This window comes from Enhydra lutris, unplaced genomic scaffold (assembly GCF_002288905.1).
Source record: "Enhydra lutris kenyoni isolate GAN:26980312 unplaced genomic scaffold, ASM228890v2 scaffoldscaffold55, whole genome shotgun sequence".
In the NCBI taxonomy this organism is placed as follows: domain Eukaryota; kingdom Metazoa; phylum Chordata; class Mammalia; order Carnivora; family Mustelidae; genus Enhydra; species Enhydra lutris.
This window is the reverse complement of record NW_019154139.1, coordinates 3,823,462-3,837,580: the sequence shown is the minus strand read 5'-3', so window position 1 is coordinate 3,837,580 and position 14,119 is coordinate 3,823,462. Positions and strand designations below refer to the sequence as shown.

General features: G+C 47.2%; 1 protein-coding gene across 3 annotated transcripts in view; it reads left to right on the top strand.

Annotated features, from left to right (window-relative positions):
- LOC111157460 (ataxin 10) overlaps positions 1–14,119 on the top strand; it is a 159,086-nt gene that overhangs the window by 116,394 nt on the left and 28,573 nt on the right. The gene's annotated exons all lie outside the window — the stretch shown is intronic.

Below are 14,119 nucleotides of genomic sequence, written 5' to 3'. Positions count from 1 at the left end.
CTGATCTCAGGGTCCTGGGATCGAGCCCCGCGTCGGGCTCTCTGCTCAGCGGGGAGCCTGCTTCCTCCTCTCTCTCTGCCTGCCTCTCTGCCTACTTGTGACCTCTGTCTGTCAGATAAATAAATAAATTTTTTAAAAAATAACTACTGTTCTTTGCAGCCTCGTAAGCAGAATGCAGTAATCTGCTGTAAACCCGGCTCATTTCGTTCACTCTTCGTAAACAGATTGTGTCTGCTGGGTGAAGAATTCTGAGAAACGCGTACTCGCTTCGGATGCAGATGTTGGCTAGCGAGAAGTCAGTTGTTAATCTTCTTGGAATTTGGTAGTTGAACGTAAAAAATAGTTTTATTAATCACATTGTCCTTTGTACTAGGGAGTACTTTAAGAGTCTCAGTGTTGCTCTTCCTGAAACGCTTCTTTGTTTTTCGATGATCCCTGTCAGAACATTGCTGTGTCGCCTTGTGGAGTTGGAAGACACGTCTTCTCTCTGACTTCTCTGCTTTCTGAATGGGCCTGGCCCCGTAGCCCAGCCCGGTTTCCTTTCCACATGCTCTTCTTTCCCAGCGTGCTCCACTCTGCGGTGTCTTGGCCAAGCTCGCCCGTGGGGTACAGTCTCTGAAAGACTCTTGGTCACTCAGGGCCCCCACCATGGCTCTGCCGTTGGTGCCGTCCACCCATTATCAGTGTTCACGCGGACGCTCTGCAGTGGCCCGGTTCCCTGTGGAACGCTGGGCTAATTTTAAGCCTTGTCCCATGGACACGGTCCTTCTTAGGTGTACGTTTGCTCACCCGTTGTAAGTCCTGTGGGTTCTTCCCAACTCAGGCTCCAGAACTCACTCTGCGTGTTTCAGCTGGTCAGCAAAACTTCATTAGCACAGGCCTTGACCTCCTACAGCCTTTGCTTCTCAAAACTTTGCTTTACAAAACTTAGGTGGAAAAATGCTCGGCCTTTCTAACAACAACAACAATAATAAAAAGAGTGACGCTAGAAAGTAAAAATGTTTTCTGTTGAAGAAAAACAACTTTGGAAAAACTTGCTCCGTGTCAGTGAGGATAAAGTGACGTCAAGGATGAGGGTGATCTGAAGTGGCAAGATCCTCTGGGGGCTCAGTTCGGCGAGGTGTGTCAGAGAGATCTGAAGATGATGGTATTTTTCCTTGGGAAACTTCTCCAAAGGAGCTCATCAGTGATGTCGTTAAAAATATTGATATATGGGGGCGCCCGGGTGGCTCAGTTGGTTAAGCGGCTGCCTTCAGCTTGGGTCATGATTCCAGGGTCCTGGGATCGAGCCCTACATCAGGCTCCCTGCTCAGCAGAGAGCCTGCTTCTCTCTCCCCCTCTCCCTGACGTTCTGCTTACTCGTGCTCTCTCTCTAACTCTCTGTCAAATAAACAAATAAAATATTTAAAAAAAATATTGATACATGGATGTTCGTTATATTGTTGGTAAAAGCTTAGAAATTACTCAAGTGTCCTCAGCAGGGAAGGTGATATGAATTATGGCAGATTGTCGTAACGGAATGGTATGCAGCATTTTAAAAATCACATTTTCAAACAATTTTTATTATGTGGAAAGACACAGAATAGCGTCTACAGACAGATGATCTTTGTTTTTAAACATACATGTCTGTAATACGTAGGGGTTGAACAAAAAGGTCTGGAACTACATGAACACGTTCATGGATGGGCTCTGTCCCCACCTCAGGGGTGAGGCCTGACCCCTAAAGGAAGGGCTCAGATCCTCAAGTGTCAGCCTGGGTGGGGGTGAGATTTCAGGGTGGTGATTGCGAGCGGGATGAACCCTAGTTCTCACTGGCACTGAAACTGACCTTTTTCGTTCGATCCTCTTGGTTGTTTCCTCCGTGCTTTGTTTGCCCTCAAGCAGAGAGGGCCAGAGGGGCTCAGGGACTGGGGAGCCCACTGTTACTTCACCCCCACCGTCCAGCCTCCACTTCCGGGACTGGCTTTTTTTTTTTTTTTTTTTTTTTAACCTTGGGCACACAGTAGACTTACTGAATGCGAACCAATCGTCTTGACATTGAATTTCCCATCGAGTTTGCCTCTGTTCCTTTCAAGGACAAGGCTGGCACCGCAGCCGTTGGTTGGAATTAAAATATTTTTTATTCAATTTAATAAAATATATTTTATTAAATATATGTACATATATATTATTCCTATAATCTCAACAAGGGAAGAAATTTACAGCCCACATGATTCGGTTTAGAAATCACCTTCTAAAACGTCACCCTGAAAAATGACCGCTGGGCAAATAATCTGATGGTCACTGTGGCTTTTAAGGAAAATCTTCTCCCTGTGGATTTTTGATTATCAGTTATCACCTTCCAGGAAAAAAGTTGATATTTCTTACAAATTAGTCCATGAGAAAGTGCTTACATTTCCCTGCAGTATCCAGTGTGGGATTGTTCAAACCTCTTGATGAAACGATATTTGACGACGATGCCGAGGCTGTAGAAGGAGCACGGAAATCCCCGTCTGAGAACCCCTAAGTGTGCGAATGCTTTCGGACTTGGTCCTGAGCCCTTCACTATCTGCAGCCACCTCCCCTGGGAGGCCCCTAGTCCTGGGGCTTTAAAGACCATCGGTCTGTGTACGCATGACCCTGTGTCCCTCTCGAGCCCAGACCTGTCCCCTGGTCTCACACCCTCCATAAAGCAAATACAGAAGACGTAACTGCTGGTGTTTGCTTGGAGGTCTCCGAGCTCCTCCATCTCTCAGTAAATGAAACCAGTCCTTTCTCTTCACCACCCACAATTGGAGAAGGCAGATCCGTCGGATGTGTCTCCCATCAGCTTCTGCTTTTACCCCCAGTGCCCCTGTCTGCTTTCCACTCACCTGCTTCAGGGAGCGCCTCCTGACAGCCCTCCCAGAGCGCTCTTCCTCACCCACATCTGTATACGGCAGACTGCGGTCCTCTCTTTGAAAATCCGCATTGGATTATTTCATTCACCTGCATAAAATCTTCAATCGCTGCCTTTACACTTAGGAAAAAAAAGATCCCAGTGATTTCCCTGACCTTCAGGACTATATTCTAGGAAGCTGAATCACCTAGGGGGCTTTTAAAATACATGCACGTAAGTATATATTCCTGGACCATCACCCCCAAGATTCAGGTGAAGCTGATGTGTGGTGGGATCGAGGCATCACTTTTAAAAGCTCCCCAAGTGATTCGGATTCACAGGAAGGGTTGGGAACCACTGCTGGGTACCAGCGGTTTTTAGGATTCAGCAAGCATCATAATCATCTGAAGGCTCCTTCCGCAGCTCCCTGCTGGGCCCAGCCCCAGCGTTTCCATTCTGGAGGCTGGGGGTTGGCTTGGGATTTGCATTCCTTAGAACAAGCCCAGGTGCTGCTTTGGCTGCCACTCCAGGGACTCTGCTTTGAGAACTTCTAGTCCATGGGCTCAGGCTCCTTCCTTCACTGCCTCAGTCCCCTACCGTGTCACCCCTGCTCCCTGCACAGAGCCATGCTGATTTCCTTTCCGTACCCGAGATGTGCTCAGTTCTTTCCACCGCCAGGTCTGTACTTCTAGCCCGCTCTCCCTCAGGCGATTTGGGTTCCTGCTAGATCGTGGAGTGCTTGCCCCATTTTCACGCTTGGGTCTTTGTTCAGAGATCACCATTTTGTAGAAAAGTATTATGTGTTTGAAAGAGAGCCTCCCTGTCACTGTCTAGTTGGTCATCCTGTTTATTCCCTGTGTAGGAATTGCCATGGTCTGTACTGTGTGTTTCTTTGTTTCCCGATTGCTTGCTCTTGTGTCCTTCTGGATGCGTCCCGCACTCCCCCGAGCTAAGCTGCACGAGCACCCGGACATTGTTGCCTGTCCACTTGTGGGTGTGTGCATGGGGTCAGTCAGCAGAGCTGTTTCACCTACTTCACGTCCACGTACGTTTTCAGCAACTAGTTACTAAGGGCAAAGCACGAGATGCAGGAATGAAGGAAGCACGCGTCATGTGGGTGAAGACCCCAGAGTCCAATGAAAGGGTCAGACACACAAACACGTATGGACTGCGGACTTCGTAGAACCAGCCTCGCTTGTCGATGGCCACTGCCCTGGGAAGTAGCTCATGGAGACCCGAAGGGAAGGACCCGGAGAGGCCATCAGATGTTACATTAATTCAGCTGTCCCTGCAGCGTAAAGAGGGCAGATGTCTGCTGCCTCAGCATTTTTTTCTGGGTTTTGTTGTTCTGCTGAGGTATTGGGCCACGGGTGTGTCCCTCCTTCTTCAGAGGGAAGCTCTGTTGTCAGGGCCATTCTGCTCTGACCTTTATCATGAGGACACTTACTTTTTCCACCAGCCGTGCTCCTTTCTTTCTCCTGGACCACTAGTGGAGAGCCGAGATTTTGCCCCCAGAAGACTCTTAAGTGGGTCACACCAACCCATGAATTAAATTAACTCCAAAGTCACTTTGACCTCAAGGCAGAGAATTCGTTGCATATTAAGAGACTAAATTCAGTGTAATAATAAGACGCCCACAAGAGATACTCTAAATTTGAATATTAATTCTATCTCATTATCAGATTCCCAGGGAGACATTGAAATCCAAAGATTACATTCCATTTTAAATTAAGGTCCGAGACAGTGAAGTTAGATTCTCTGCCCGTATGAGTTACAATTCAAAGAGATTGAAATTTAAAATGTGCCCTGTCCGATTTCTTACTCCATGTAATCCTGCCTAGAGGGGTTCCCCGTGCCTTCCTGGGGTCGGGACTCCTTTACCTGCTGTGGGCCAGGTTGGTGTCCTGCAGGTTCACAAACCCCAATACCGAGTCCCTGACATGCCTCACTTCTTAAAATTGAGGAAAGGTAACAGGGCCCAGGTTTATCAGAGCACCAGCCCCGCATACCAAAGTTAAACGAGCCAGTGCCTAGTCTGCTTGGGGTTCTCCGCAAGCAAAACTATGTCCCCAGAAACCAGCGCTGAGCAGTCTCAGCAGAAAGTCTGCAGTGTCCAAGGGAGAGCAGTGATGCGAAAGGCCTCATTTCTGCTTCTCTGGGACTTCCGTGAGTCTGTGACGGTCGGTGGCCTGTGACACTTACGGGTTCTCTCCTCACTCGTATCTTGGATCCTGCCTCTGTGAGCAAGTCCAGTGAGCCAAGCCCATGGTTCTCTTCCTGTCCTGGGTTTTGTGGGACCCCGGTCCAGGCTCTGTGCCAGTAATAACTAAAACTTCTACCCCATCTCGGAGAGCAGTTAGGACTGGGTGCATTTTCATGTCCCTTTAGATCTTTTTATCCCAGCCTTCTGGATGACTATTTTCCACTTTATATCTGGGTAATCGATCCTCTAAGATTTCAACTTCTATTCCTTAAAAAAAAAAAAAAAAAAAAAATCGCTCTTCTTTCACTTGAATAAGCCTGATTGCTTTCTTCTCTGTTTTCTTCCGCTGCTTCTGTCCTGACAGTAGGACTGAGCACTGTTTGCGGCGCTCTGACTGCTCTCTGGTTTCCAGAGTCCGAAAGATCCAAACAAAGACCTTCTTAAGTCGCAGTATTTCACTGAGTTTATTTTCCTACATAGAATAAGAAGACCGTCCCCTTGTATGTTTTTTCCGGTCTTGGGATCTACCTAAATTTTCTCTTAGCATGTATGATACTACAGGTTTCTGGCACATCGCCTTTTTCAAGTTAGAAGTGTTTTCCAGTTCTCTGAAATTAAGAAAAATCACAAATAGGGGCTAACCATGACCATGCTTCTTCTGTGGTAGTGAGGTATTCTTAGTACATTAGCGAGGATGATTACACTGTAGATTTTCGGGTCGACTTTAGAGGATCCTGGTGAATTTTTGTAGTATGTTTAATTTAGTTCATCAAATACTTCTTGCAGGATTTTTGTGTGTGGGGACGGGAGGGGGTATATGTTCATACTTAAATAGGCCTGTAATTTCCTATCCTGGTCTGTCTGATGCTGGCTTTGGACCAACTCAGAGTAGCCTTCTAAAATGAGCTGGGAAGCCTTCTTTCTTGTCCTGTTGTTTGGGAACAACTTAAATACACCGTAGATTATGTGGTCCTGAGAAATTTGGAGGCCCTCACTTGGAGAACCGTCTTTGAATGTTTTTGTCAGTCTTGCTTATTTTTGTATCTTTAAATAAGTATTTAAATTATTCTGTTCAAGATTTATATTTATTGTGTCAATGCTGATGTCTTCTACTTTTCTCAGAGATCTCCATTATACCTAGATTTCTAGCTTTTTTCATGAAATTCACAATATTTCATTTGAATCTACATTTTCTACAGCTGTTTAACTCTTTTCATTCTGTTTTAATCGGTGTCTCTCTTCTTCCTTCGTCAGTCTTCCTGGAACTTTTTTCATTTCGTTAGTGTTTGCAAGAAGCCCCTTTGGCTTCTGTCCACCTTTCTGCGGTGCTGCTACTTGCCACTGCCGCTCTGACTCTTGCCGGCTGGTCAAGAAGAACAAAGACTCTCGAGCTGGCAGGCTTCTCCTGGGTGGCCGCGCAAAACAGGAGTCGGTGGAGTGACAGCTCTAAAACGCAAAAACTCGGTCTGGAATTCTATATCCAGCTAAAATATCCTTCACCAATGAACGTAGAATAAAGCCATTTCCAGACAGACAGGGGAGATTTCCAGCGGCGGAGCTGTGCCCAGGGGGCTGTTGAGGGAAGTTGTATCAAGCGAAGGAAAGCAGTGTATTCACGGGGTTATAATGTGTGGAAGTAAAGTGCGTGAGAATTTGCCCCAGGGTCAAGTGGGGGCTCCGGTTGCGAGACTCTGATGCTGTGTGGGAAACAGTGTAATGCTGCTTGTAGGGAGACCACAGCAAGTCGGAGACGCATCCTCTAATCCCTAGAGCAGTCACTTAAAAAAACGAATGAAAGAGGGAGGCTTAGTCGTGGCATAAGGCGCTGGGGGTAAGCCGCGGGGGTGGCGGGGTGCTTCCTAGGGAGGTGGACATTCTGACCTTGGTTTGTCTGTGGTTGCACAAGGGCAACTACAGTCTGCTATATGTCAGTCATTGCTCAACAAAGCTGGGTTTAGGAATTTGGGGGAAGAAAAAAAAGTGCCAGAGGGGAAAACATGAGGGCAGTCAGCTCCGTCCTAGGGTCCTCTTTCAGGGTTTACGATGGGTCCCCCGGCGCTGGCTTGGTGGGGGCTCTTGGACTAGGCCCGGGTCAGGAATTCTCAGCTCAGCTGCACGTTGGAATCCCTGGAAGACTCCATCCAAGACTCTGATCCCCTGACTTCACTCTCCGACACTGTGATTTCTTTGTCCTGGGGTTGGAACCACAGGATCAGTCCTGTTTGAAACCTCCCAGGGGTGCCAACATGGAGCCTAGCCTTGGGCTCTGCATGCTAGATCAAGATTGCCTGCAGAATCTACCAGACGGCCTGTGGCTTCTTGAGTCGTAGCCCCATAACCTGTTTCTTTGGCGGCGGCAGCAGCTCAGTCATGAAGTGCCCAGGCTGACGCTGCACGAAACAACGCAGAAGTGAGTGCAACATGGAGATGAACGAGACCGTGTTTGCAGTCAGACTTGACTGTGTGAGACAACAGCTGGCAAGGGGCTGGGGTAGGGCTTAGCTGCCCAGCATCACACGTAGCTCATGAGACACTCGGGAGGAGTTTGACTCACTCAGAGTCACCACAGCTACCGATTTCCTCCTTTTGCAAGTGCCAGTCTTTATGTTTTGGAACTTTGCTTGTATTCGGTGAAGGAGTCCTATGTCCGGCCCTTTGCAAGTGTGGGTCGTGAAGGAAACCTTCAGAATCTCTGAACCAGGTGAGAGCAGTATCACAGATGCTGCCATGTCTTATGTCCCGACGTGCGGGGTACCGTGCTGAACGCTTCCTCTCGGATCTTCACTGTAACCCCCTGAGGTGGGCGTGACCCCTTGTCACACAAAGTCTAGACTTCGGGAAGTTCAGAAACCTCTTCCAGGTTCCGTGGTTGAAAGGATGGGCTGGAATCCTCATGTAGGGCTGTCTGCGTCCAGAGCATCTGCCGTCCCTCCAGGTGATTGGGGGGATTGTTGAGTCTCAGCCCATGGGCAGGTGTGTCCGCATTTCTGACCGGGTGGTCCTTGTCATCCAGCATTGCCTTTGGGCTCCAGGCCCTCTGAGTGGCTGTGAGCGTGTCTGAGGACGGCTTCCATCCCACGGAGACCTTGTTGCAGCATCGCCGCACCCCTGATGGTCATCGATTTCACTTCAGAACGAGGACCCTGATTTCTGTTTGTGGATGTATTTGCTTTGAGGAGCTGTATTGTGAACACATTTTTACCAAATGTCAGTTACACTCAATTCCCTATATATTTCATGGAGATTAGGTCCTGCGTTGGTATTGTGCTCTGGCCGTTCTTCGAGTTCTTGGATTTTTGCATTTAACATTTGCTGTGAGAGCAGTCAGAACAGTTGAGGTTCTGTTTTCTGTCCATCTAATTACTTTCCCAAAGGAGCTTAGACAGTTAGAGGTTGGCCTGCATGCTTGGCAGAGTACCTTCCCCGAGATGACTGGCCAAGGAAGGAGGGAACAGTTAGCAAATCAATTAATGGTCCTTCTGTTTACACTTTATTTCCAGGGGCTAAATGTTCGTTTGTTTAAGCCAGACTTGCTGTCTTGTTGAGATGTGTTACCTCGTGAAAGTGTTGACTGAGCTTGGCTCCTTGATGTGCACTACAGCTTGTGACTCATTTATTACAGGTCTAGAATCAATTCCCAACATGTTAGGTAAGAAAACAAACAGCTTCCTTGTTTTATGAAGTGTGAACAGAAGAAAACTTGTTAATTTCCTAATTGTTCTCCCGTGCCCCAGACAGGAGTGCCACACATGTAGCTGCAGCCATCAGCTTGAGCTTGGTCACAACACCTTTGTGTTATCGGTCACTCCCCCTGAAGGGCTGGCATCGGCATGTCCTTACCCCGGTGACGGAACCCGAGTCCGTTCTTGAGTATATAATTGTGTATTTGTCATAATGCCACCGTCATCCTTGTCAGGAGATCATTTATGTCACAAACGTTTAATGAATCTCTATAAGAAGTTCTCTTATATAGGGACACGTGGGTGGCTCAGTCGGTGAAGCGTCAGCCTTTGGCTCAGGTCATGATTCCAGGGTCCTGGCATCGAGTCCCGCTTTGGGCTCCCTGCTCAGTGGGGAGACTGCTTCTCCCTCTACTGCTCCCTCTCCTGCTTGTGCTCTCTCCCTCTCTCTGTCAAGTAAATGAATAGAACCTTTTAAAAAAAAAATGTATCTTGTATCATTTCATAATGGAGCAGTGTGAATGAGAAATATTTACCTGGGAAAGCATGCCCCCAATACAGCTACAGCCCTAGCGTAACCATGGTCTTCAATAGCTCTTTCATTCGCTCTTACTGCCTGCCTAAGTTTCACATTTTAGCATGCGATTTCGTTTCCTTCAAAGGAAATCTCACCCATTTAGCACCCCTGAGGATTCTCCTTATCCATCGCCCCCCAAAAATGAGATTTTTTTTGCATCAAATATTAGCTCCTGAATAGTTTTATTTCTCACCAAAAGGAAAAAAAAGATTTTTGAAAATAAATTTACTGTTTTGTAGACAGAACAGTTTTTTGAATTAGGTACAAAGTAGGATTGTAAACTCAGCTCTGTGGACGTTCTCTTCCTGCTTCTTCATCCTTGAGGGAGCTCCGCTCTCACTGCAAGCACCTGAACCCCTGTTAACAGCGTGACCAGCGGATGCCATCGTGGGGCACCGGCAGTGCGCGAGCCTCTGTGGCAGTCAGTCCCCTTCTCACAACCGCTCTTGGAAATGAGCCCATCCTCCCATTTTATGGGTGAGAAAACACACGTCTCCTGGTTAAGTGACTTGCCCAAAGTCACACAGCTCAGCGGAGCTGCAGAACCAGGCTTGGACCCTAGCATGCTGGCTCCCGGGCTCTTGCTTTTTATCCCTGTGCCATGCTGCCTGGTCAGCTTCTGGAACATTCCCTGGTCCTCTGGATCTCCCAGATTTTGTACATGCTTTTCTCCCTGCAAGACATTCTCCACGGCCCCCTTGATTTGTTCACTTAATGCATGTTTACACTCATCTCGAGCTAAATGCCACTTCTTCAGGGAGGCCTTCCCTGTGAGGCCGGTGAGGCCGGTGCTGTATGGTCAGACACCAAGCTATTCTAGTACGTTCCAGGAGGATTTAAGATCACATATTTGCAAAGGGCTGGAGGGTCCAATGGTATCCCTTCATCACTATGCCAGTCACCAGGCCCTTGCTCCTTCTGGATCCTTCCTCTTCACCCCAGGACAGAGGCATTGGCAACGTTGTTGTTAGTACCCCAGCCCTGCTGGTAGGTGCGTGTCAGGTTATTGGAGGAGACGTGCGGTGTGAGGGTTGCATTGGGAAGCTTTGACTATAATCTCACTGGGGCATTACCAGTTTGGCCAAACATTTCCTTCTGTGCTTTTCAAGCATGTGACCCCTTCCAGGTACGGCCCTCTGTAGGGCTCTGACCTTCCGAGCCAATGCTTCTCACACTACCTGTGCTGAAGAATGTCTTCTCTTTTCTCCCAGACCATCCTGGACCAAGATACTTATAAAATATAATACAAATGAATTACTAGAAAAATAAAAAATTTTAAAAAGACCTGGAAGATTCAAACCTAGATGTTATTACTTTAAGATTCAGGGTATGTAACAGCGTAGCAGGACAACCCTGTTAAATCATTAGCTCGGTTCCTGGCTTTTTCCCTCTCCTGGTCTATTTTCACAGATTTGTGGTGGTCTCCGGGCCACTTTGAGTAGCACTCGTTAGTGAAGTGATCCTCGGGAGGAGGGTGCTTAACTCAGGAGCCCCGCTTCCTTATTCAGTAAAGTAGAGCCAATAATGCGTACCCAGGCTCCATCAGAATAACGGGAAACATGAAAGTGTTTGTCGTTCCTTCGCGCCTGCTTGATGTCTGTTAAGTTCATTTCTCACCCTATCTCCAGTGCCTAGAAAAAAGGGTAGAAATTAGATTTCTTCTCTTCCTCTCTGCCTTTGTGAAACTAAGGATGGTCAGTATCAGTGACCTTGTGGCGGGAGGGCTTCCTTCTTCCGCCGGGACACATATTTATAGACGGTCCCCAGCTCACGGTGGCTCGACTTCAGAATTTCCACCCCGATGATGGTGTGCGAGTGATAATGTGTTCAATAGAGACTGCCCTTGGAATGTTGAGAGCGGATCTTTTCTCGTGCTAGCGATCCGCGCGGTGCTCTCTCTGGTGACGCGGGCCAGCGGCTGCAGCTTCCTCTCGGCCACACCATCATACAGGTCAGCAGCAGCTGATACGCTGACAGCCGGGCCATGATCTTCAGCCTTTCCGTTTCTCACTCTGTACGTGAGCTATTTCACACTCTAGTATCAGATTGGCTTTGTGGCAGATGATTTCATCCCGCTATAGGCTGATAACGTGAGCGTTCCGAGCACGCTTATGGTCAGCGGGGCTCCGCTGCGACGATCAGTCGGTTGGGTATAGTAACGATGGGTTCATCAGGACATAACCCCATGGTAAGTCGAGGAAGGTCTGCAGTTCGTCCAGCCCTGGGAATGCTCAGTGATGCTTGTCTTCTCTTCTGGGCCATCACAGTAGGCAGCTAGGGAATAAATATTTCTTAGAAATTGAAAAATAGATCAGGAAATCTTACTAATGTTTCTAATTTATAAGTATAAAATTAGCTTCTGGATTTGATAGTTCTTTTTTATGCTGAAAATCTTTTTTCCTAAAAACATTAATTATCCTTTGCTTTAAGCTAAATATATCAATAACAGTTCAGAATAAGTGAAGCCGAATGCCGTCTGAATGTTTCTGTGTGGTTCTTTCTGAGTTTAGGATACACATCTCACCAGGGACTGTTTCAGTCCTGTGAAATAGTTCTCTTTGTTTGACGTGTCATCAGATTAAAATAACTTTGTAAATTTAACTTTTTTATTAAGGCATAATTGACACATAACATACGATATTCAGGTATACAACATACTGACTCAGTATTTGTGTATATTTTGACATAATCACAAGAAGTCTAGTTAATATCCATTACAAATTTAATTCTATAAAATATAATTTTAATTATATAAAATTATATAAAATACATTCAGGATTCCAAAGTTGGAATTCCATAAGCAGGTACAGTAAAAGAGGCCTTGACTCCATTCCTGTTTCTTGGGCCTCATTCTCTCCTCATCCCCTATGGATAACCATTACAGCTTTTTACTTCCCCCTTCAGGGTGTCTTTTGGGAAATAGAAGAAAATTTGTATATTTCTCCTGATTCATGACACAAAAGGTCCACAGACAAGCCCACACTGCACTTTGCTTTCTTCACTTACCTTGCATCCTGGCGATCCCTGCCCAGTAGTGTGTTAGGTCTTCTCCACCTGCGTTCCCAGCTGCGTACAAGCCTTTCGCATCTGTGCCATAGCGTATTTGACATTTGAGCTGTTTCTGGGATCTTTGTTGTTATACATTGCATTGTATACAACCGATTAGTTGTCAGAGCAGTACAGATCCAACCACGATGACACAGCCCGTCACACCCACCAGGATGGTTCACAAGTACCGAGAAGGGTGTGCGGCAGTTGGAACCCTCGTGCGTTGCGGCTGGACTAGAGAACGGTACGGCACTTTGAGAAGCACTCGGTGGTGCCTCAGAATGTTCGAGAGTTACCAAGACCAAGCCGTTTTCCCTCCAGATACACAGTGGGGAGAATTAAGTATAAATCATCCACTCAGAAACAGGTACACGGTGATCACAGCAGCATGGCCACGCTAGCCAGAAAGTTGAAACAACTCAAATGTCTGTCAGCGGATGAAAACGTGGTCTCTCCAGACGGTGGAATATTATTCAGCCGTAAAAAGGAATGAGGCGCTGGTACGTGCTTCGGCATGGAAGGCCCCGAAAGCATTACGTTTACTGAAAGAAGAGGCCCCATACCGAACGGCCCCATTTATACAAAACGTCCGGAAGCGGCAAATCCAGAGACAGAAAGATCAGTGGTTGCTAAGGTTGCGGACGGAGGAGGAAGGGAGGAATGACTGAGGGGTGTGGAGTTTCTTTCTGGGGATAACTAAAGTGTCCTAAAACTAGGGAGCAGTGATGGTCGCACAACCGTGGGAATAAATGAAAATCCACTGACTTGTGCACTTTAAAAAGGTGAGCGTTACCGTGTGTGAATCGAATCTCAAACTTAAAAAAGTAGAAAGTGTGCCGCAGTGAATCACGTGTGCAAACCTAACTTCGTGGGACCATGCTGTTTGAGGTGTCGTCCCGGGGCGGGGAGGACTGAGTCAGAGAGCAGTAGCCCCTGTGAGTCTGCTTGACCCCGCGCAGCACCTCCTTGCCCCTCTGTGCCCCTCCATGGGCGCTGTGCCATTTTAGCACGCGCTCCGGCACTGTGCGAGGACACCCGTCTCTCCCTGTCCCCCGCTCCTTTGGCACACTGTTGGGTGAGAGGCAGTGTCTCAGCTGCTCGCAGTTTGCAAAGTGGAACTTACTCCAATGCCTGTGGTCCATCTGCATTTCTTTGTTTCTGTACCATTTCTGTTCATGTATTTGATCCATTGTTTTCTACTGGACCACTGGTCTTTTCTTGATTTTTACTATTTTTTTTAAAGATTTCATTTATTTATTTGACAGACAGAGATCACAAGTAGGCAGAGAGGCAGGCAGAGAGAGGAAGGGAAGCAGGCTCCCCACTGAGCAGAGAGCTTGATACGGGGCTCGATCCCAGGACCCTGAGATCATGACCTGAGCTGAAGGCAGAGGCTTTAACCCACTGAGCCACCCAGGTATCCCCACAAGTTCTTTATATATTAACATACTAACCTTTTGCCTGTGGTAGCTAATAAGTAATTTTCCCAGTTTTTATTTGCCTTTTTAAAAAATGTATTCCAACCTTTTAAACCTTGTCCCTGTTGCTATGGGATTGTGAATCACAGTTTGAAAAGCTTTTCCTACTTTTTTTCTTTTTAAGATTTTATTTATTTATTTGACAGAAAGATACAGCGAAAGAGGGAACACAAGCAGGGGGAGTGGGAGAGGGAGAAGCAGGCTTCCCGCCGAGCAGGGAGCCCGATGTGGGGCTCCATCCCAGTATGCAGGGATCGTGACCTGAGCTGAAGGCAG